Raw genomic sequence first — 22,637 nt, 5'->3', positions numbered from 1 at the left:
ACTTCGCATTAAAACCAAAGTAATAAGTCGATAATTACCGAAGTCTTTGCCTGGTCCAAAAAACCCAAACCGGTTCGAAATTGAACCACTACCGAAGTAAAAACACATGTATTACTTCATCAATTTTGTAAAATAACGAAGTAATTGATGCATTTTTACTTCGTCAATTTTGTAAAATAACGAAGTAATTGATCCTCTATTACTTCACACATTGTAAAATAACGAAGTAATTGATCCTCTATTACTTCACACATTGTACAATTATCGAAGTAAAATAGATATACGAGTTCACAATTTTTAAATTGTGGTGAAGTAAAAGGTGTCATTTTACTTCCTCTTTCTTTGAATATTAAAGTAATTTATCATATAAGACTGCGGCGAATTTTCAATTACCGAAGTAATTGCTACAAACGACTTCTCTAATTTTTAAATATGGCGAAGTAAATGTTTTCTTCTACTTCGCCAGAAATTAAATTTTCCGAAGTGTTTTTGTTATATTACTTCACCATTTTATTTATAGTGTATAAGTAAATAGATAATAACAATACCACAATATCTAAAACTAAAATGATTAATTGGATTCATAAAATCATCCATACAAAAAACGAGGAATATTTACAAATCCACAAATTCACGAGTAGAACCAAAAAATGTATCCGCAAAACCAAAAATATGTACACAAATATATCCTATAAATCCACAATGGAAACAAGTTTATCTAAACGTACACGACCCATTTAGGCGCCCACATAGGAGTTGACGAATTCGCTCCATTTACTTCTGACTTGATCATATTGAGATTTGTAATATCGATTGTTGATTAATCCTGCAAATCCCAATGGTAGCAGTTTAGAACTATAAATATCTTGAAAACATACAAAAACTTTCATCAGCAGCTAGTGATTCAAGCAAATCATCTTGTATATCAGAATTCACATGTTAACTTAAGTACAAATATTGTTCTACATTCCTTCAAATACTTATGCAAAGCAGCAAGTTTATCGAAAAATTCTTGTTCACAAAATTTATACTACAAAATTAAGGTACGTATTGGCATATATTTGTTGATAATTCAAGCAAGGGGTACTAAGTGTCGATCGCGTTCATGAAACCGCCGAGGAAGCCAGCACCATTGCTATTGCCACAGAGGATCTCCTTTTTACCCCTGTCGAAAGGTTGATTCGAATCACAGATACGAAGAAAGTTCATAAAACTAATTGTCTAACAAATCCCTTTGCATGATTAACCTTTCAAACTCTAGGAATACAGAATAATACATAATATAAAATTTAAATTCTCCCAAAATAGCATATCACTAAAAATAGTAATCTTCTAACATCTTGTTTTTTTGTCCTATATTTAGAATATGTATTTAATTACATCTTGTAAACACAGTAACAAACTCATAGGAAGACATTAATAAATTTAAGAAAGGTAGCACTGAAAAGTTCGCTTCCAGCATACATATGGTTGACAAATTAATAAATCCAAAAAACTGGAAACAGATAAACTTGCACTGAAACAAGCTGAACTGTAAAACCAGATGGAAACAAATTGAATACAAAGCTAACGCCTTTTTTAAAAAAAGGCTTCCGAATTATTTTTCTTCCCTAAAATGATTAGGTGCAATATTCTAGTCAAATGTATCTTATGGGCTTCACCAAGATAAGTTATGTACCTCATTAATTGAAAAAACTAGAACGATAAAAACATATACGAAAGGACTATAATAGGAGGTAACATCATAATCCCAGACAAATATACTAATACACAACTCAAGTGCACTCATTTAAGTATGCATGATAAAGTTACGTTGTATGAAATGTATAAAAAAAATCATGCTTATAACGTTTTAAACAATAAAAAAAAGATAAACTAGTATATTGTTTGTTTAAGAGTATATAATTTGTTTAAGAGTTTAATAACCCTACCTAAATATCAAAATCACCAAATAAAACATCAAGGTATCGAGAGAGCTTACACTCATATGTAGTTCACATCTTGAGGAATCATGTGATTCTTTCCATGGGTCCATCACCACCTATTACAATTTACAGCAAAACGCTCAATACTTAACACACGTTGATAAAAGAACAATCTTTTCTAAAACTTAAGTGATTCTGCACCGCATTCTGTGGTTACACACTAATATACACTGGGCAAATCAACCTCCAAATGGTAAAGAATCAAGAAAAAAAAACCTTGCAGAAGTTGGTAAAAAAGTAGAAGGTAATAATAAGAAAAATGAACATTTGACACACACACACACTGTAAATTTGATAGAATTTCCTTTGCAGGTGATGATGCATCAGAAATGCTGTGGTAGATGGAATGCCAGCCCTTCAAATTTCACAAAAGTTGCCACAGACGAGTACACATGTACAAGATCCTGAAGTGAAAGAGTGGGTGCCCGGTGAGCCAACTTGTGGCTAAGGGCTTTGATGACTCTTTGTATAAACAATCTTTTGTTTAATATAATTTACACTTTTATTAATGGCAATGACTTTATCTTTCTTCATATTGTTATATTGTGATATACTATTGTTGTTTTGATAAAGACCTTGAATATACTATAGTGTATGTAAGATGTGGTAGAACATGGGGATGTCTATCATGAAACACATCTTATAGTCACTGTATATTCTAAACTGTTCCTAGTCGATTGAGCCGTCCGATAATAAGGATAAGGATCGCTCGAGTTTGAGACTAGCATTTGCGATGCGGAGTACCACGTTTCATTGGTAAGGAACATAGAGATGTTCGAAGCATGCAAATGAATATTCATATGATGAATGATCGAACTACCCTATCCGGACTTTCCAAGTGGTTATCACTTATCGAGTGGATAAAGTCTGCGGTTTTGGTTGTACACCATTAGTCCTTACTACTTGAGACATCATTGAGACTCTATATGCTAGTACTGTGCTTTGACTCGTTTACCGACTCTATTGGGGTCATCAGGTGTCGGGATTGGGTACAGTTACAACACATATAGGAGTCGATGCTTTGTTGTCAAGGATTCACCACATACTTGCGAGTGTGGATATCCTATGCGATCTGAGGAGATATTAGTGTGACGAATCTCTGTCCAGAGTACATGATGTGATTTAAGAAATGGTTTCTTAGTAGCACATGCGATGTCACTATTTGATCTTCAAGATGAATTGCATAGTTATCGAATCTCGAGCGACTCTCGATATACCAATGGTTGTTGATTCGATCGGGATATATGGATGAAGGGACCGTACTGTACGCTAACCAAAATCTATTGGTTCTTGTAGGCACTATCAGTGATACCTAGGGAATCATGGGGCGATGTTGCTAGGCGCTCATACCATGATTCGATGGGCAAGTCGGAAATTGTTGTTCCGAGTCACAAGGAGTTGTGAGCCCACGGCTAGCTGTATCCCTGAACCATTGAGGGTCACACAGTGTAATGGATTTTTAATCCCCGTTGAGATAGTTAAATTTAAAGAGTTAAATTTAATGAACGAAGAAGTTGGACTTCTTATTTAAGAGTAGAGGAGTAAGATTTCCTAAAATGACATAGGGATGGCCATTTTTGGAAATCACTGAATTCGGATTCAGAAAAATTTATCTTGACTTTAAAAGGTGCAGAAATGGTTTCTGTGCACATTGGTGAAATCAGTTTATCAATCGGAGTCACGATGAATTTTATATTAATTTCTGAACATGCGGGCTTTTCTTGTCGGGCTTGAACTTATGACTAATGGGCCCTAAGCTGTTAGTGGCCTACATTATAAATAAGTTATTGCAGTACAGAAATTACAGACAACAGGTCACAATTTTCGAAAACCTAAGTATTTTCTAACAAGAGTGGCCGCCCCCTCCCTGTCTACTCGAGAAAAATCCAGCCTGTGATTTTGAATTACAGTCTGGTTTAACGGATCAAATTCGTTAATCTCTTCGTAGAAACTTCTGATAGATTTTCTAGTGCAATCTATCAGAGGGATTAAATATTCATTCGTGGACCTGATGAAAGAGTGGGTGCCCAGTGAGCCAACTTGTGGCTAAGGGCTTTGATGACTCTTTGTATAAACAATCTTTTGTTTAATATAATTTACACTTTTATTAATGGCAATGACTTTGTCTTTCTTCATATTGTGATATTGTGATATACTATTGTTGCTTTGATAAAGACCTTGAATATACTATAGTGTATGTAAGATGTGGTAGAACATGGAGATGTCTATCATGAAACACATCTTATAGTCACTGTATATTCTAAACTGTTCCTAGTCGATTGAGCCGTCCGATAATAAGGATAAGGATCGCTTGAGTTTGAGACTAGCATTTGCGATGCAGAGTACCACGTTTCATTGGTAAGGAACATAGAGATGTTCGAAGCATGCAAATGGATATTCATATGATGAATGATCGAACTACCCTATCCGGACTTTCCAAGTGGTTATCACTTATCGAGTGGATAAAGTCCGCGATTTTGGTTGTACACCATTAGTCCTTACTACTTGAGACATCATTGAGACTCTATATGCTAGTACTGTGCTTTGACTCGTTTACCGACTCTATTGGGGTCATCAGGTGTCGGGATTGGGTAAAGTTACAACACATATAGGAGTCGATGCTTTGTTGTCAAGGATTCACCACATACTTGCGAGTGTGGATATCCTATGCGATCTGAGGAGATATTAGTGTGACGAATCTCTGGCCAGAGTACATGATGTGATTTAAGAAATGGTTTCTTAGTAGCACATGCGATGTCACTATTTGATCTTCAAGATGCATTGCATAGTTATCGAATCTCGAGCAACTCTCGATATACCAATGGTTGTTGATTCGATCGGGATATATGGATGAAGGGACCGTACTGTACGCTAACCAAAATCTACTGGTTCTTGTAGGCACTATCAGTGATACCTAGGGAATCATGGGGCGATGTTGCTAGGCGCTCATACCATGATTCGATGGGCAAGTAGGAAATTGTTGTTCCGAGTCACAAGGAGTTGTGAGCCCACGGCTAGCTGTATCCCTGAACCATTGAGGGTTACACAGTGTAATGGATTTTTAATCCCCGTTGAGATAGTTAAATTTAAAGAGTTAAATTTAATGAACGAAGAAGTTGGACTTCTTATTTAAGAGTAGAGGAGTAAGATTTCCTAAAATGACATAGGGATGGCCATTTTTGGAAATCACTGAATTCGGATTCAGAAAAATTTATCTTGACTTTAAAAGGTGCAGAAATGGTTTCTGTGCACATTGGTGAAATCGGTTTATCAATCGGAGTCACGATGAATTTTATATTAATTTCTGAACATGCGGGTTTTGCTTGTCGGGTTTGAACTTATGACTAATGGGCCCTAAGCTGTTAGTGGCCTACATTATAAATAAGTTATTGCAGTACAGAAATTACACACAACAGGTCACAAGGATTTTTCGAAAACCCTAGTTTATTTTTAAAGGTGGCCGTCCCCCCCCCCCCCCACCCCCTCCCCCCCCACCCCCCCCCCGCCCCCAACCCCCCCCCCACCCCCCCCCCCCCCCCCCCCCCCCCCCCCCCCCCCCCCTCTCCCTCTACACGAGAAAAATCCAGCCTGTGATTTTGAATTACAGTCTGGTTTAACGGATCAAATTCGTTAATCTCTTCGTAGAAAACTTCTGATAGATTTTCTAGTGCAATCTATCAGAGGGATTAAATCTCTGTTCGTGGACCTGATTGAAGAACAGTTCGTCCATCAGTTCCAGGGATATACAACAAGAGCAGAGAAATCTGTTGGTGTCCAAAATCTCGATTCGAGATTAAAGGTAAAAATTTTATAATTGTTATTTAATTTTTACACACACAATTTAATCGTAAGGTTGATACCCATTATGGAATCGTTCCATACAAAATTTTAAACTTCCGCTGCACCGGGTATCAATCATAATTGATCTGATCGCCACGCGTTATCCAACAGTGGTATCAAAGCCAGGTTGCTCAGATCAAGCGATTAAATTTAATCGATTGTACAAAATTTTTTAGGCCTCGGTTTTTGAAACAAAATAAATATTTAAAAATAATTTTTTTTTTCCGGGTAAAAACCCGGGCAGCGCACGGCGCTGCACAGGGCGGCGCACGGCGCTGCCCGGCGCAGCACTGGGCGCTGCCCATGGGCAGCGATGTGATTGCTGCCCAGGGCAGCGATCGTCGCTGCCCGGCCCGGGAACTTCCCGGGCGGCCCGCGGGAAAAACTATTTTAATTTTTTTTAAAATTAAATTTTAATATGTTAAAATTCTATTTTTGGTCCGATCGAAAATTGTTTTGATTGGTCCACGAGGTGTCGGATCGAATTGTTCGAGTCCGAAAATTTTAAAATTGATTTTTGGATAAATTTGAATTTTTGGAAAATTTTAATATTTTATCCTTTAATTGAATTTTGAAATTAATTATTTTTGGTACAATTGATGATAAGATATGATCTTATGGATATATTGAATAAAATATGATTTTATGTATAAAATTGGATTTTATAGATAAAATATGATTTTTTTTGATAAAAAGATAAAATATGATTTTATATGTAAAATAAGATTTTATGTATGAAATATGATTTTATCCTTTTAAATTTAAATTGCCATTGCATGTTATCCAATAAATTAATTTTGAATTAAATGTTATTGGATAAGGATGATCGATTGCCATGACCAATTTTGTAGGTGTATGTTAGGAATTTACATTTGTTTTTATTGTTGTTGGATTTATTAATGGGCCTGGTTTATGGCCCAATATGAATGTCATATGTAATAAAAGTGGGCTTGGTTTATGGCCCGTTCCCACCCCTTAAAAATGTATCCCCTACTTGTCATTGTTATTTATTGTAAATACATTAGATTTAGTGGGAGATCAAGAATTGAAGATGGAGGTGGGCCCAGCAGACAATAAAGACAGAAGAAATGTAAATTGGAAGCAAATGTAATAGGATTGCATTGCATACTGCATATTACCTAGGATTGGACTAAGACTCGTGATTGGCAACCACGGGTCGATTAGAAATGGAATCGATCATCCTATATAATATGTGATATTATAGTTGTATGCATGTTTTAGACATAATTGTGTAAATCCGGCAAGCATACAAAATTTTAAAAAATGATGAGACAAATTTTTATAATTAAAAATCCCTCATTTTAAATATGATTTAAAATTGATATCAAGATAAATAAAGGAAATTTAAATTTGTTTAAATGTTCCTACCTTCCATCAACGATCAATGTATGAGATGCTACCCGCGGATACGGTCCGACTCATATTATTGGGGGGGCCCGTTCGTCGGAAAGCTGTACATTGGGTCGACACATGTTGTAAGTTGGGTGGAACTCCCATGGGATCGGCTCATATTATTGGGGGATCCACATGGCGACCGTCCATCACAACTAAATATTGATGGGTCATCTTGACATGTCACAATAATCGGCGTCATATTATTGGGCCCTTATTGGACATGAGGTAAAAACGTGGAGGTTGCTTTGGAAGCATATGGGCTCTACCTTTTGAAAATTATGGTTGGCTGATATTATTCGGGACCATAAGTTTGTCAATTGGACTCCATGTTCTCACTAAGGAAAACAGTTTCCCGTTTTCACTAGAGGGTAGTGAAATCGTTAAAATAGTGGGAGTGAGATTCATAAAATAAATTTCGCCTATTTTATGTCTTAGTAAATTAATTAAACAATCACTGATAATTGTCTGTTTCAACTCAGTATTTCATTACAATGAATTCGTAATCCACATGTTCTCGAACAAAACAAACTTTCTGGCGCAACTATACGGAATGGTTCCATAAAGTTAAGAATGTCCTAAGTTCGGAAAAGATTTTCTAAGTGTTAGAAAAAGGCTTTTCCGAAAACAGCCCCGGCTGATGTAACTGCCGAAAGGTTGGCCGAACTAGAGAAATGGTTGGACCATGATCTCAAGGCCAAATGTTACATACAAAATTGGACAAGTCTAAACAAGTTTGCCATCACTGCAAGAAACCCGGTCATTGGAAACGTAACTACAAGAAATACCTCGAGCAGTTGCGAACTGCAAAGGGTATGTTTTACATTGAAATAAATGTTTTTCTTAATACTACTTCTTGGGTATTGGATACCAGATGTAGATCTCATATTTGCAATGAGTTGCAAATGATGATAAGAAGTAATAGGCTAAGGATGGGTGAGACCCAGTCAAGGCTCGGGAATAGTTCCAGAGTTAAATCCATAGCTATGGGAAATATTTATTTAATTTTGCAGAACGGTTTTAAGTTACTTTTGATAGATGTTTTATTTGTTTCAGATTTGATTAAAAACATTATTTCTGTTTCTATGCTTGATAGAGATGGTTATTCTTGCAATTTTGTGAATGGGATTTGCAATATTTACAAGAATGAATGTTTGATTGGAAATGGACAACTTGAAAACGATCTATATAACTTAAAACTAAAAGACGTTCCAATAAATTATGTTGATAAACCGGCAACAACAAACAAAAGGAAAATCGATAGTCAAAACCCGGCAAACCTTTGGCATGCTAGGCTAGGTCACATTTCCTCAAGGAGGATGAACAAGCTAGTGGGAGAAGGCATGTTTGATATGTCTGATATTAACTCTCTACCTACTTGTGAATCCTGCCTAAAAGGAAAAATGACTAAATCTCCTTTTAAGGGGAAACCTGAGCGTAGTCAAAATCTGTTGGATTTGATCCATACAGATGTTTGTGGTCCATTTAGAGTTGGTACTCAATTTGGCCACACCTACTTTATTACCTTTACTGATGATTATTCAAGGTATGGGTATTTATATTTAATGAAATATAAGTCTGAAGCATTTGAAAAGTTCAAAGAATTCAAGGCTGAAGTAGAAAACAAGCTAGGTAAAAGTATTAAAGCACTTCGATCGGATCGAGGTGGAGAATACTTAAGTACCGAGTTTTTGGACTATCTAAAAGAGAATGAGATTCTCTCTCAGTGGACTCCTCCTATGACACCACAGCTGAATGGTGTATCGGAGCGTCGTAATCAAACTTTGTTGGACATGGTTCGATCCATGATGAGCTTCACTGAGCTTCCACCTTCGTTTTGGGGCTATGCGCTTGAAACGGCGGTATTGTTGTTGAACAACGTCCACACTAAAGCAGTGGACAAAACACCATATGAGTTATGGAATGGCAAAGCTCCTAAGTATTCGTACTTGAGGATTTGGGGATGTCCTGCTTACGTAAAGCAGACAGTGGGAGATAAGTTGGATAGTCGATCTACCTTATGTTATTTTTTAGGGTATCCGAAGAATTCAATCGGATATTATTTCTATTATCCTGCTGAAACAAAGGTGTTTGTTTCAAGGAATGCCACCTTCTTGGAGAAGGAGTTCTTATTGGATAAGAAAGGCGAGATGATGGAACTCGAAGAAATTCGAGAAGAACCCAAAATACAAAATAACGATCCTGCACCTCAGGAACCATTGCTGGACACGCCTGTACCTAGAAGATCTGAGAGGACTTCTAGACCTCTTATTTGATATGGTCTTCTTCTTGAAGGGGATCAAGATGAACCCAATGTTGGATGTGATCCAAGAAACTTCAAGGAAGCAATTTCTGATGCGGATTCAAATTTATGGCTTGAAGCTATGCAGTCGGAAATAGATTCGATGCATACAAACCAAGTTTGGTCTTTAGTAGATCCTCCCGATGGAATTGTTTCAATAGGGTGTAAATGGATCTACAAGAGAAAGCTTGGGCCTGATGGTAAGGTATTGACCTACAAGGCGCGATTGATGGCAAAAGGTTATACTCAAAGACAAGGAGTTGACTATGATGAAACCTTTTCACCAGTTGCAATGTTCAAGTCCATAAGAATCCTTATTGCCATAGCTGCATGGTATGACTATGAGATATGGCAAATGGATGTGAAGACTGCTTTTCTTAGTGGAGACATTAAGGAAGAGATCTATATGAAGCAGCCTGAGGGGTACACATCCATGGGAAGCGAGCATAAGGTATGCAAGCTTCAGAGATCAATTTATGGTCTAAAACAAGCATCAAGAAGTTGGAACCAAAAATTTGATGAAACAATAAAAGATTTTGGTTTCATCAAGAATCTGGAGGAACCATGCGTGTACAAGAAAGTAGTTAAGGATGCTGTGACATTCTTAGTACTTTATGTTGATGACATCCTACTCATTGGGAATGATGTAGGGATGTTGCACTCAACAAAGATATGGTTATCAGGTAGATTCTCGATGAAGGATTTGGGTGAGGCATCCTATATTCTAGGGATACAGATCTATAGAGATAGATCTAAGAGAATGATAGGACTCACCCAATCAACCTACATCGACACCATATTGAAACGGTTTTCAATGGATGGGTCCAAGAGAGGACATCTACCCATGTGTCATGGAGTTTCTCTATCCAAGTCTATGTGTCCCAAGACGGATGAAGAGATAGAGAAAATGACACATGTACCATATGCGTCAGCCATAGGTAGTATCATGTATGGGATGATATCTACCAGACCGGATGTCGCATTTGCTCTGAGTGTCACGAGCAGATATCAAGCTAATCCCGGTCAAATGCATTGGAAAGCCGTGAAGGACATTCTTAAGTACTTACGAAGGACTAAGAATATGTTGATGGTATATGGAGGAAGAGAACTAAAATTGGAAGGCTATACCGACTCTAGCTTCCAAAGTGACGTGGATGACTCGAAGTCAACCTCTGGATTTGTGTTCATGCTCAATGGCGGTGCTGTCTCTTGGAAGAGTTTCAAGCAGGACACCACAGCGGATTCCACCACTGAAGCTGAATACATTGCAGCATCAGCTGCTGCTAAAGAGGCCGTTTGGATGAGGAATTTCGTCCAAGAGTTGGGCGTCATTCCTGAAGTTGTTGGTCCAGTCCCGGTGTACTGTGACAACACGGGTGCCGTTGCTCAGGCAAAAGAACCAAGGTCTCATCAAAGATCCAAACACGTACTGAGGAAATACCACATCATCCGGGAGATTGTGGAAAGAGGAGACATCACTGTCGAAAGAGTGGCCTCTGCAGACAATATCGCTGATCCACTTACTAAGCCCTTGCCAGGACCATTATTTGACAAACATCGCGAAGCAATGGGTCTACGTAGTATGACTAGTTGGCTATAGGGCAAGTGGGAGATTGAAAGAGTGGGTGCCCAGTGAGCCAACTTGTGGCTAAGGGCTTTGATGACTCTTTGTATAAACAATCTTTTGTTTAATATAATTTACACTTTTATTAATGGCAATGACTTTGTCTTTCTTCATATTGTGATATTGTGATATACTATTGTTGCTTTGATAAAGACCTTGAATATACTATAGTGTATGTAAGATGTGGTAGAACATGGAGATGTCTATCATGAAACACATCTTATAGTCACTGTATATTCTAAACTGTTCCTAGTCGATTGAGCCGTCCGATAATAAGGATAAGGATCGCTCGAGTTTGAGACTAGCATTTGCGATGCAGAGTACCACGTTTCATTGGTAAGGAACATAGAGATGTTCGAAGCATGCAAATGGATATTCATATGATGAATGATCGAACTACCCTATCCGGACTTTCCAAGTGGTTATCACTTATCGAGTGGATAAAGTCCGCGGTTTTGGTTGTACACCATTAGTCCTTACTACTTGAGACATCATTGAGACTCTATATGCTAGTACTGTGCTTTGACTCGTTTACCGACTCTATTGGGGTCATCAGGTGTCGGGATTGGGTAAAGTTACAACACATATAGGAGTCGATGCTTTGTTGTCAAGGATTCACCACATACTTGCGAGTGTGGATATCCTATGCGATCTGAGGAGATATTAGTGTGACGAATCTCTGGCCAGAGTACATGATGTGATTTAAGAAATGGTTTCTTAGTAGCACATGCGATGTCACTATTTGATCTTCAAGATGCATTGCATAGTTATCGAATCTCGAGCAACTCTCGATATACCAATGGTTGTTGATTCGATCGGGATATATGGATGAAGGGACCGTACTGTACGCTAACCAAAATCTACTGGTTCTTGTAGGCACTATCAGTGATACCTAGGGAATCATGGGGCGATGTTGCTAGGCGCTCATACCATGATTCGATGGGCAAGTCGGAAATTGTTGTTCCGAGTCACAAGGAGTTGTGAGCCCACGGCTAGCTGTATCCCTGAACCATTGAGGGTCACACAGTGTAATGGATTTTTAATCCCCATTGAGATAGTTAAATTTAAAGAGTTAAATTTAATGAACAAAAAAGTTGGACTTCTTATTTAAGAGTAGAGGAGTAAGATTTCCTAAAATGACATAGGGATGGCCATTTTTGGAAATCACTGAATTCGGATTCAGAAAAATTTATCTTGACTTTAAAAGGTGCAGAAATGGTTTCTGTGCACATTGGTGAAATCGGTTTATCAATCGGAGTCACGATGAATTTTATATTAATTTCTGAACATGCGAGCTTTGCTTGTCGGGCTTGAACTTATGACTAATGGGCCCTAAGCTGTTAGTGGCCTACATTATAAATAAGTTATTGCAGTACAGAAATTACACACAACAGGTCACAGGGATTTTTCGAAAACCCTAGTTTATTTTTAAAGGTGGCCGTCCCCCCCCCCCCCCCTCTCCCTCTACTCGAGAAAAATCCAGCCTGTGATTTTGAATTACAGTCTGGTTTAACGGATCAAATTCGTTAATCTCTTCGTAGAAAACTTCTGATAGATTTTCTAGTGCAATCTATCAGAGGGATTAAATCTCTGTTCGTGGACCTGATTGAAGAACAGTTCGTCCATCAGTTCCAGGGATATACAACAAGAGCAGAGAAATCTGTTGGTGTCCAAAATCTCGATTCGAGATTAAAGGTAAAAATTTTATAATTGTTATTTAATTTTTACACACACAATTTAATCGTAAGGTTGATACCCATTATGGAATCGTTCCATACAAAATTTTAAACTTCCGCTGCACCGGGTATCAATCATAATTGATCTGATCGCCACGCGTTATCCAACAGTGGTATCAAAGCCAGGTTGCTCAGATCAAGCGATTAAATTTAATCGATTGTACAAAATTTTTTAGGCCTCGGTTTTTGAAACAAAATAAATATTTAAAAATAATTTTTTTTTTCCGGGTAAAAACCCGGGCAGCGCACGGCGCTGCCCGGCGCAGCACTGGGCGCTGCCCATGGGCAGCGATGTGATCGCTGCCCAGGGCAGCGCACAGTGCTGCCCAGGGCAGCGATCGTCGCTGCCCTAGGGGCAGCCGGGCTGCCCGGCCCGGGAACGTCCCGGGCGGCCCGCGGGAAAAATTATTTTAATTTTTTTTTAAAATTAAATTTTAATATGTTAAAATTATATTTTTGGTCCGATCGAAAATTGTTTTGATTGGTCCACGAGGCGTCGGATCGAATTGTTCGAGTCCGAAAATTTTAAAATTGATTTTTGGATAAATTTGAATTTTTGGAAAATTTTAATATTTTATCCTTTAATTGAATTTTGAAATTAATTATTTTTGGTACAATTGATGATAAGATATGATCTTATGGATATATTGAGTAAAATATGATTTTATGTATAAAATTGGATTTTATAGATAAAATATGATTTTATTTGATAAAAAGATAAAATATGATTTTATATGTAAAATAAGATTTTATGTATGAAATATGATTTTATCCTTTTAAATTTAAATTGTCATTGCATGTTATCCAATAAATTAATTTTGAATTAAATTTTATTGGATAAGGATGATCGATTGCCATGACCAATTTTGTAGGTGTATGTTAGAAATTTACATTTGTTTTTATTGTTGTTGGATTTATTAATGGGCCTGGTTTATGGCCCAATATGAATGTCATATGTAATAAAAGTGGGCTTGGTTTATGGCCCGTTCCCACCCCTTAAAAATGTATCCCCTACTTGTCATTGTTATTTATTGTAAATACATTAGATTTAGTGGGAGATCAAGAATTGAAGATGGAGGTGGGCCCAGCAGACAATAAAGACAGAAGAAATGTAAATTGGAAGCAAATGTAATAGGATTGCATTGCATACTGCATATTACCTAGGATTGGACTAAGACTCGTGATTGGCAACCACGGGTCGATTAGAAATGGAATCGATCATCCTATATAATATGTGATATTATAGTTGTATGCATGTTTTAGACATAATTGTGTGAATCCGGCAAGCATACAAAATTTTAAAAAATGATGAGACAAATTTTTATAATTAAAAATCCCTCATTTTAAATATGATTTAAAATTGATATCAAGATAAATAAAGGAAATTTAAATTTGTTTAAATGTTCCTACCTTCCATCAACGATCAATGTATGAGATGCTACCCGCGGATACGGTCCGGCTCATATTATTGGGGGGGGCCCGTTCGTCGGAAAGCTGTACATTGGGTCGACACATGTTGTAAGTTGGGTGGAACTCCCATGGGATCGGCTCATATTATTGGGGGATCCACATGGCGACCGTCCATCACAACTTAATATTGATGGGTCATCTTGACATGTCACAATAATCGGCGTCATATTATTGGGCCCTTATTGGACATGAGGTAAAAACGTGGAGGTTGCTTTGGAAGCAATTGGGCTCTACCTTTTGAAAATTATGGTTGGCTGATATTATTTGGGACCATAAGTTTGTCAATTGGACTCCATGTTCTCACTAAGGAAAACAGTTTCCCGTTTTCACTAGAGGGTAGTGAAATCGTTAAAATAGTGGGAGTGAGATTCATAAAATAAATTTTGCCTATTTTATGTCTTAGTAAATTAATTAAACAATCACTGATAATTGTCTGTTTCAACTCAGTATTTCATTACAATGAATTCGTAATCCACATGTTCTCGAACAAAACAAACTTTCTGGCGCAACTATACGGAATGGTTCCATAAAGTTAAGAATGTCCTAAGTTCGAAAAAGATTTTCTAAGTGTTAGAAAAAGGCTTCTCCGAAAACAGCCCCGGCTGATGTAACTGCCGAAAGGTTGGCCGAACTAGAGAAATGGTTGGACCATGATCTCAAGGCCAAATGTTACATACAAAATTGGACAAGTCTAAACAAGTTTGCCATCACTGCAAGAAACCCGGTCATTGGAAACGTAACTACAAGAAATACCTCGAGCAGTTGCGAACTGCAAAGGGTATGTTTTACATTGAAATAAATGTTTTTCCTAATACTACTTCTTGGGTATTGGATACCAAATGTAGATCTCATATTTGCAATGAGTTGCAAATGATGATAAGAAGTAATAGGCTAAGGATGGGTGAGACCCAGTCAAGGCTCGGGAATGGTTCCAGAGTTAAATCCATAGCTATGGGAAATATTTATTTAATTTTGCAGAACGGTTTTAAGTTACTTTTGATAGATGTTTTATTTGTTCCAGATTTGATTAAAAACATTATTTCTGTTTCTATGCTTGATAGAGATGGTTATTCTTGAAATTTTGTGAATGAGATTTGCAATATTTACAAGAATGAATGTTTGATTGGAAATGGACAACTTGAAAACGATCTATATAATTTAAAACTAAAAGACGTTCCAAAAAATTATGTTGATAAACCGGCAACAACAAACAAAAGGAAAATCGATAGTCAAAACCCGGCAAACCTTTGGCATGCTAGGCTAGGTCACATTTCCTCAAGGAGGATGAACAAGCTAGTGGGAGAAGGCATGTTTGATATGTCTGATATTAACTCTCTACCTACTTGTGAATCCTGCCTAAAAGGAAAAATGACTAAATCTCCTTTTAAGGGGAAACCTGAGCGTAGTCAAAATCTGTTGGATTTGATCCATACAGATGTTTGTGGTCCATTTAGAGTTGGTACTCAATTTGGCCACACCTACTTCATTACCTTTACTGATGATTATTCAAGGTATGGGTATTTATATTTAATGAAATATAAGTCTGAAGCATTTGAAAAGTTCAAAGAATTCAAGGCTGAAGTAGAAAACAAGCTAGGTAAAAGTATTAAAGCACTTCGATCGAATCGAGGTGGAGAATACTTAAGTACCGAGTTTTTGGACTATCTAAAAGAGAATGGGATTCTCTCTCAGTGGACTCCTCCTATGACACCACAGCTGAATGGTGTATCGGAGCGTCGTAATCGAACTTTGTTGGACATGGTTCGATCCATGATGAGCATCACTGAGCTTCCACCTTCGTTTTGGGGCTATGCGCTTGAAACGGCGGTATTGTTGTTGAACAACGTCCACACTAAAGCAGTGAACAAAACACCATACGAGTTATGGAATGGCAAAGCTCCTAAGTATTTGTACTTGAGGATTTGGGGATGTCCTGCTTACGTGAAGCAGACAGTGGGAGATAAGTTGGATAGTCGATCTACCTTATGTTATTTTGTAGGGTATCCGAAGAATTCAATCGGATATTATTTCTATTATCCTGCTGAAACAAAGGTGTTTGTTTCAAGGAATGCCACCTTCTTGGAGAAGGAGTTCTTATTGGATAAGAAAGGCGAGATGATGGAACTCGAAGAAATTCGAGAAGAACCCAAAATACAAAATAACGATCCTGCACCTCAGGAACCATTGCTGGACACGCCTGTACCTAGAAGATCTGAGAGGACTTCTAGACCTCCTATTCGATATGGTCTTCTTCTTGAAGGGGATCAAGATGAACCCAATGTTGGATGTGATCCAAGAAACTTCAAGGAAGCAATTTCTGATGCGGATTCAAATTTATGGCTTGAAGCTATGCAGTCGGAAATAGATTCGATGCATACAAAACAAGTTTGGTCTTTAGTAGATCCTCCCGATGGAATTGTTCCAATAGGGTGTAAATGGATCTACAAGAGAAAGCTTGGGCCTGATGGTAAGGTATTGACCTACAAGGCGCGATTGATGGCAAAAGGTTATATGATGGCAAAAGGTTATACTCAAAGACAAGGAGTTGACTATGATGAAACCTTTTCACCAGTTGCAATGTTCAAGTCCATAAGAATCCTTATTGCCATAGCTGCATGGTATGACTATGAGATATGGCAAATGGATGTGAAGACTGCTTTTCTTAGTGGAGACATTAAGGAAGAGATCTATATGAAGCAGCCTGAGGGGTACACATCCATGGGAAGCGAGCATAAGGTATGCAAGCTTCAGAGATCAATTTATGGTCTAAAACAAGCATCAAGAAGTTGGAACCAAAAATTTGATGAAACAATAAAAGATTTTGGTTTCATCAAGAATCCGGAGGAACCATGCGTGTACAAGAAAGTAGTTAAGGATGCTGTGACATTCTTAGTACTTTATGTTGATGACATCCTACTCATTGGGAATGATGTAGGGATGTTGCAGTCAACAAAGATATGGTTATCAGGTAGATTCTCGATGAAGGATTTGGGTGAGGCATCCTATATTCTAGGGATACAGATCTATAGAGATAGATCTAAGAGAATGATAGGACTCACCCAATCAACCTACATCGACACCATATTGAAACGGTTTTCAATGGATGGGTCCAAGAGAGGACATCTACCCATGTGTCATGGAGTTTCTCTATCCAAGTCTATGTGTCCCAAGACGGATGAAGAGATAGAGAAAATGACACATGTACCATATGCGTCAGCCATAGGTAGTATCATGTATGGGATGATATCTACCAGACCGGATGTCGCATTTGCTCTGAGTGTCACGAGCAGATATCAAGCTAATCCCGGTCAAATGCATTGGAAAGCCGTGAAGGACATTCTTAAGTACTTACGAAGGACTAAGAATATGTTCATGGTATATGGAGGAAGAGAACTAAAATTGGAAGGCTATACCGACTCTAGCTTCCAAAGTGACGTGGATGACTCGAAGTCAACCTCTGGATTTGTGTTCATGCTCAATGGCGGTGCTGTCTCTTGGAAGAGTTCCAAGCAGGACACCACAGCGGATTCCACCACTGAAGCTGAATACATTGCAAGCATCAGCTGCTGCTAAAGAGGCCGTTTGGATGAGGAATTTCGTCCAAGAGTTGGGCGTCATTCCTGAAGTTGTTGGTCCAGTCCCGGTGTACTGTGACAACACGGGTGCCGTTGCTCAGGCAAAAGAACCAAGGTCTCATCAAAGATCCAAACACGTACTGAGGAAATACCACATCATCCGGGAGATTGTGGAAAGAGGAGACATCACTGTCGAAAGAGTGGCCTCTGCAGACAATATCGCTGATCCACTTACTAAGCCCTTGCCAGGACCATTATTTGACAAACATCGCGAAGCAATGGGTCTACGTAGTATGACTAGTTGGCTATAGGGCAAGTGGGAGATTGAAAGAGTGGGTGCCCAGTGAGCCAACTTGTGGCTAAGGGCTTTGATGACTCTTTGTATAAACAATCTTTTGTTTAATATAATTTACACTTTTATTAATGGCAATGACTTTGTCTTTCTTCATATTGTGATATTGTGATATACTATTGTTGCTTTGATAAAGACCTTGAATATACTATAGTGTATGTAAGATGTGGTAGAACATGGAGATGTCTATCATGAAACACATCTTATAGTCACTGTATATTCTAAACTGTTCCTAGTCGATTGAGCCGTCCGATAATAAGGATAAGGATCGCGCGAGTTTGAGACTAGCATTTGCGATGCAGAGTACCACGTTTCATTGGTAAGGAACATAGAGATGTTCGAAGCATGCAAATGGATATTCATATGATGAATGATCGAACTACCCTATCCGAACTTTCCAAGTGGTTATCACTTATCGAGTGGATAAAGTCCGCGGTTTTGGTTGTACACCATTAGTCCTTACTACTTGAGACATCATTGAGACTCTATATGCTAGTACTGTGCTTTGACTCGTTTACCGACTCTATTGGGGTCATCAGGTGTCGGGATTGGGTACAGTTACAACACATATAGGAGTCGATGCTTTGTTGTCAAGGATTCACCACATACTTGCGAGTGTGGATATCCTATGCGATCTGAGGAGATATTAGTGTGACGAATCTCTGGCCAGAGTACATGATGTGATTTAAGAAATGGTTTCTTAGTAGCACATGCGATGTCACTATTTGATCTTCAAGATGCATTGCATAGTTATCGAATATCGAGCAACTCTCGATATACCAATGGTTGTTGATTCGATCGGGATATATGGATGAAGGGACCGTACTGTACGCTAACCAAAATCTACTGGTTCTTGTAGGCACTATCAGTGATACCTAGGGAATCATGGGGCGATGTTGCTAGGCGCTCATACCATGATTCGATGGGCAAGTCGGAAATTGTTGTTCTGAGTCACAAGGAGTTGTGAGCCCACGGCTAGCTGTATCCCTGAACCATTGAGGGTCACACAGTGTAATGGATTTTTAATCCCCGTTGAGATAGTTAAATTTAAAGAGTTAAATTTAATGAACGAAGAAGTTGGACTTCTTATTTAAGAGTAGAGGAGTAAGATTTCCTAAAATGACATAGGGATGGCCATTTTTGGAAATCACTGAATTCGGATTCAGAAAAATTTATCTTGACTTTAAAAGGTGCAGAAATGGTTTCTGTGCACATTGGTGAAATCGGTTTATCAATCGGAGTCACGATGAATTTTATATTAATTTTTGAACATGCGGGCTTTGCTTGTCAGGCTTGAACTTATGACTAATGGGCCCTAAGCTGTTAGTGGCCTACATTATAAATAAGTTATTGCAGTACAGAAATTACACACAACAGGTCACAGGGATTTTTCGAAAACCCTAGTTTATTTTTAAAGGTGGCCGTCCCCCCCCCCCCCCCCTCTCCCTCTACTCGAGAAAAATCCAGCCTGTGATTTTGAATTACAGTCTGGTTTAACGGATCAAATTCGTTAATCTCTTCGTAGAAAACTTCTGATAGATTTTCTAGTGCAATCTATCAGAGGGATTAAATCTCTGTTCGTGGACCTGATTGAAGAACAGTTCGTCCATCAGTTCCAGGGATATACAACAAGAGCAGAGAAATCTGTTGGTGTCCAAAATCTCGATTCGAGATTAAAGGTAAAAATTTTATAATTGTTATTTAATTTTTACACACACAATTTAATCGTAAGGTTGATACCCATTATGGAATCGTTCCATACAAAATTTTAAACTTCCGCTGCACCGGGTATCAATCCTAATTGATCTGATCGCCGCGTTCTCCAACAGTGGTATCAGAGCCAGGTTGCTCAGATCAAGCGATTAAATTAATTGATTGTACAAAAAATTTTAGGCCTCGGTTTTTGAAACAAAATAAATATTTTAAAAATAAAAAATTATTTTTCGGGAAAAAACCCGGGCAGAGATTGGATCGCTGCCCGGGACAGGGGCAGCGATCGTCGCTGCCCTAAGGGCAGCCGGGCTGCCCGGCCCGAGCCCTACGAGGCGCGGGCAGCCCGGGAATGTCCCGGGCGGCCCGCGGGAAAAATTATTTTTTAATTTTTAAATTAAATTTTAATATGTTAAAATTCTATTTTTGGTCCGATAGAAAATTGTTTTGATTGGTCCACGAGGCGTCGGATCGAATTGTTCGAGTCCGAAAATTTTAAAATTGATTTTTGGATAAATTTGAATTTTTGGAAAATTTTAATATTTTATCCTTTAATTGAATTTTGAAATTAATTATTTTTGGTACAATTGATGAATAAGATATGATCTTATGGATATATTGAGTAAAATATGATTTTATGTATAAAATTGGATTTTATAGATAAAATATGATTTTATTTGATAAAAAGATAAAATATGATTTTGTATGTAAAATAAGATTTTATGTATGAAATATGATTTTATCCTTTTAAATTTAAATTGCCATTGCATGTTATCCAATAAATTAATTTTGAATTAAATGTTATTGGATAAGGATGTTCGATTGCCATGACCAATTTTGTAGGTGTATGTTAGGAATTTACATTTGTTTTTATTGTTGTTGGTTTTATTAATGGGCCTGGTTTATGGCCCAATATGAATGTCATATGTAATAAAAGTGGGCTTGGTTTATGGCTCGTTCCCACCCCTTAAAAATGTATCCCCTACTTGTCATTGTTATTTATTGTAAATACATTAGATTTAATGGAAGATCAAGATTTGAAGATGGAGGGGGCCCAGCAGACAATAAAGACAGAAGAAATGTAAATTGGAAGCAAATGTAATAGGATTGCATTGCATACTGCATATTACCTAGGATTGGACTAAGACTCGTGATTGGCAACCACGGGTCGATTAGAAATGGAATCGATCATCCTATATAATATGTGATATTATAGTTGTATGCATGTTTTAGACATAATTGTGTGAATCCGGCAAGCATACAAAAATTTTTAAAAATTATGAGACAAATTTTTATAATTAAAAATCCCTCATTTTAAATATGATTTAAAATTGATATCAAGATAAATAAAGGAAATTTAAATTTGTTTAAATGTTCCTACCTTCCATCAACGATCAATGTATGAGATGCTACCCGCGGATACGGTCCGGCTCATATTATTGGGGGGGCCCGTTCGTCGGAAAGCTGTACATTGGATCGACACATGTTGTAAGTTGGGTGGAACTCCCATGGGATCGGCTCATATTATTGGGGGATCCACATGGCGACCGTCCATCACAACTTAATATTGATGGGTAATCTTGACATGTCACAATAAACGGCGTCATATTATTGGGCCCTTATTGGACATGAGGTAAAAACGTGGAGGTTGCTTTGGAAGCAATTGGGCTCTACCTTTTGAAAATTATGGTTGGCTGATATTATTCGGGACCATAAGTTTGTCAATTGGACTCCATGTTCTCACTAAGGAAAACAGTTTCCGTTTTCACTAGAGGGTAGTGAAATCGTTAAAATAGTGGGAGTGAGATTCATAAAATAAATTTCGCCTATTTTATGTCTTAGTAAATTGCTTAAACAATCACTGATATTTGTCTGTTTCTTTTCAGTATTTCATAAGATGAATTCGCGTAATCCACTTTTCTCGATCCTCGAACAAAATAAGTTGACTGGCGCAAACTATACGGAATGGTTCCGTAAGTTGAAGATTGTCTTGACTTCGGAGAAGATGCTCTATGTGTTAGAAAAATCTCCTCCGAAGGAAGCACCAGCTGACGTAAGTCCGGAGGAGTTAGCCAAGCTTGATACATGGTGGGACCATGATATCAAGACCAAATGCTATATGCAAGCCTCGATGTCTGATGAACTCCAGAGGCGATTTGAGGACACCGTGAATGCTGTTGAAATTCACGTTCAACTCAAGGAACTTTTTGGGGCTCAATCGAGGGCTGAAAGGTTCGCTACTGTAAAGGAGCTAATGATGTGTCGCATGCGTGAAGGGACTTCGGTCCGTGATCATGGGGTACGAGTGATTTGGCTCATACAGAAGTTGGTAACCCTTGATTTGGTGTTGGAGCATGAACTCAACGTGGACTTACTACTTCTGTCTCTTCCTTCTTCGTTTGACGGATTTGTGGTAAATTTCAATATGAACAAGATAGAGGCCTCCCTTGAAGAGATGGTCAATATGCTTGTGACATATGAATCCACATTAAAGAAGGATAAACCGGCTTTCTTGGTGGGCTCCTCTTCTTCTGCTAAGAAGGGGCCAAGTACAAAGGGTAAGAAACGTTCTGCCCCACCCAAGAAAATTGAACCCGAGAAGAAGTATAAGACAAAGGCTTCAAACATGG

General features: G+C 38.1%; 1 long non-coding RNA gene across 1 annotated transcript in view; it reads right to left on the bottom strand.

Moving 5' to 3' along the window:
- Window positions 1-1,980: 1,980 nt before the first annotated feature.
- The window catches only part of LOC140866315 (uncharacterized), a 28,557-nt gene continuing 7,900 nt past the window's right edge, over window positions 1,981-22,637 (bottom strand). The window contains exon 5 of the long non-coding RNA XR_012144849.1: window positions 1,981-2,041. This is a non-coding gene — a long non-coding RNA (uncharacterized lncRNA). The remainder of the gene's footprint in view (window positions 2,042-22,637) is intronic.

This window comes from Henckelia pumila, chromosome 4, assembly GCF_033568475.1.
Source record: "Henckelia pumila isolate YLH828 chromosome 4, ASM3356847v2, whole genome shotgun sequence".
Taxonomy (NCBI): Eukaryota; Viridiplantae; Streptophyta; class Magnoliopsida; order Lamiales; family Gesneriaceae; genus Henckelia; species Henckelia pumila.
This window is presented reverse-complemented; position numbering and strand designations above follow the sequence as displayed.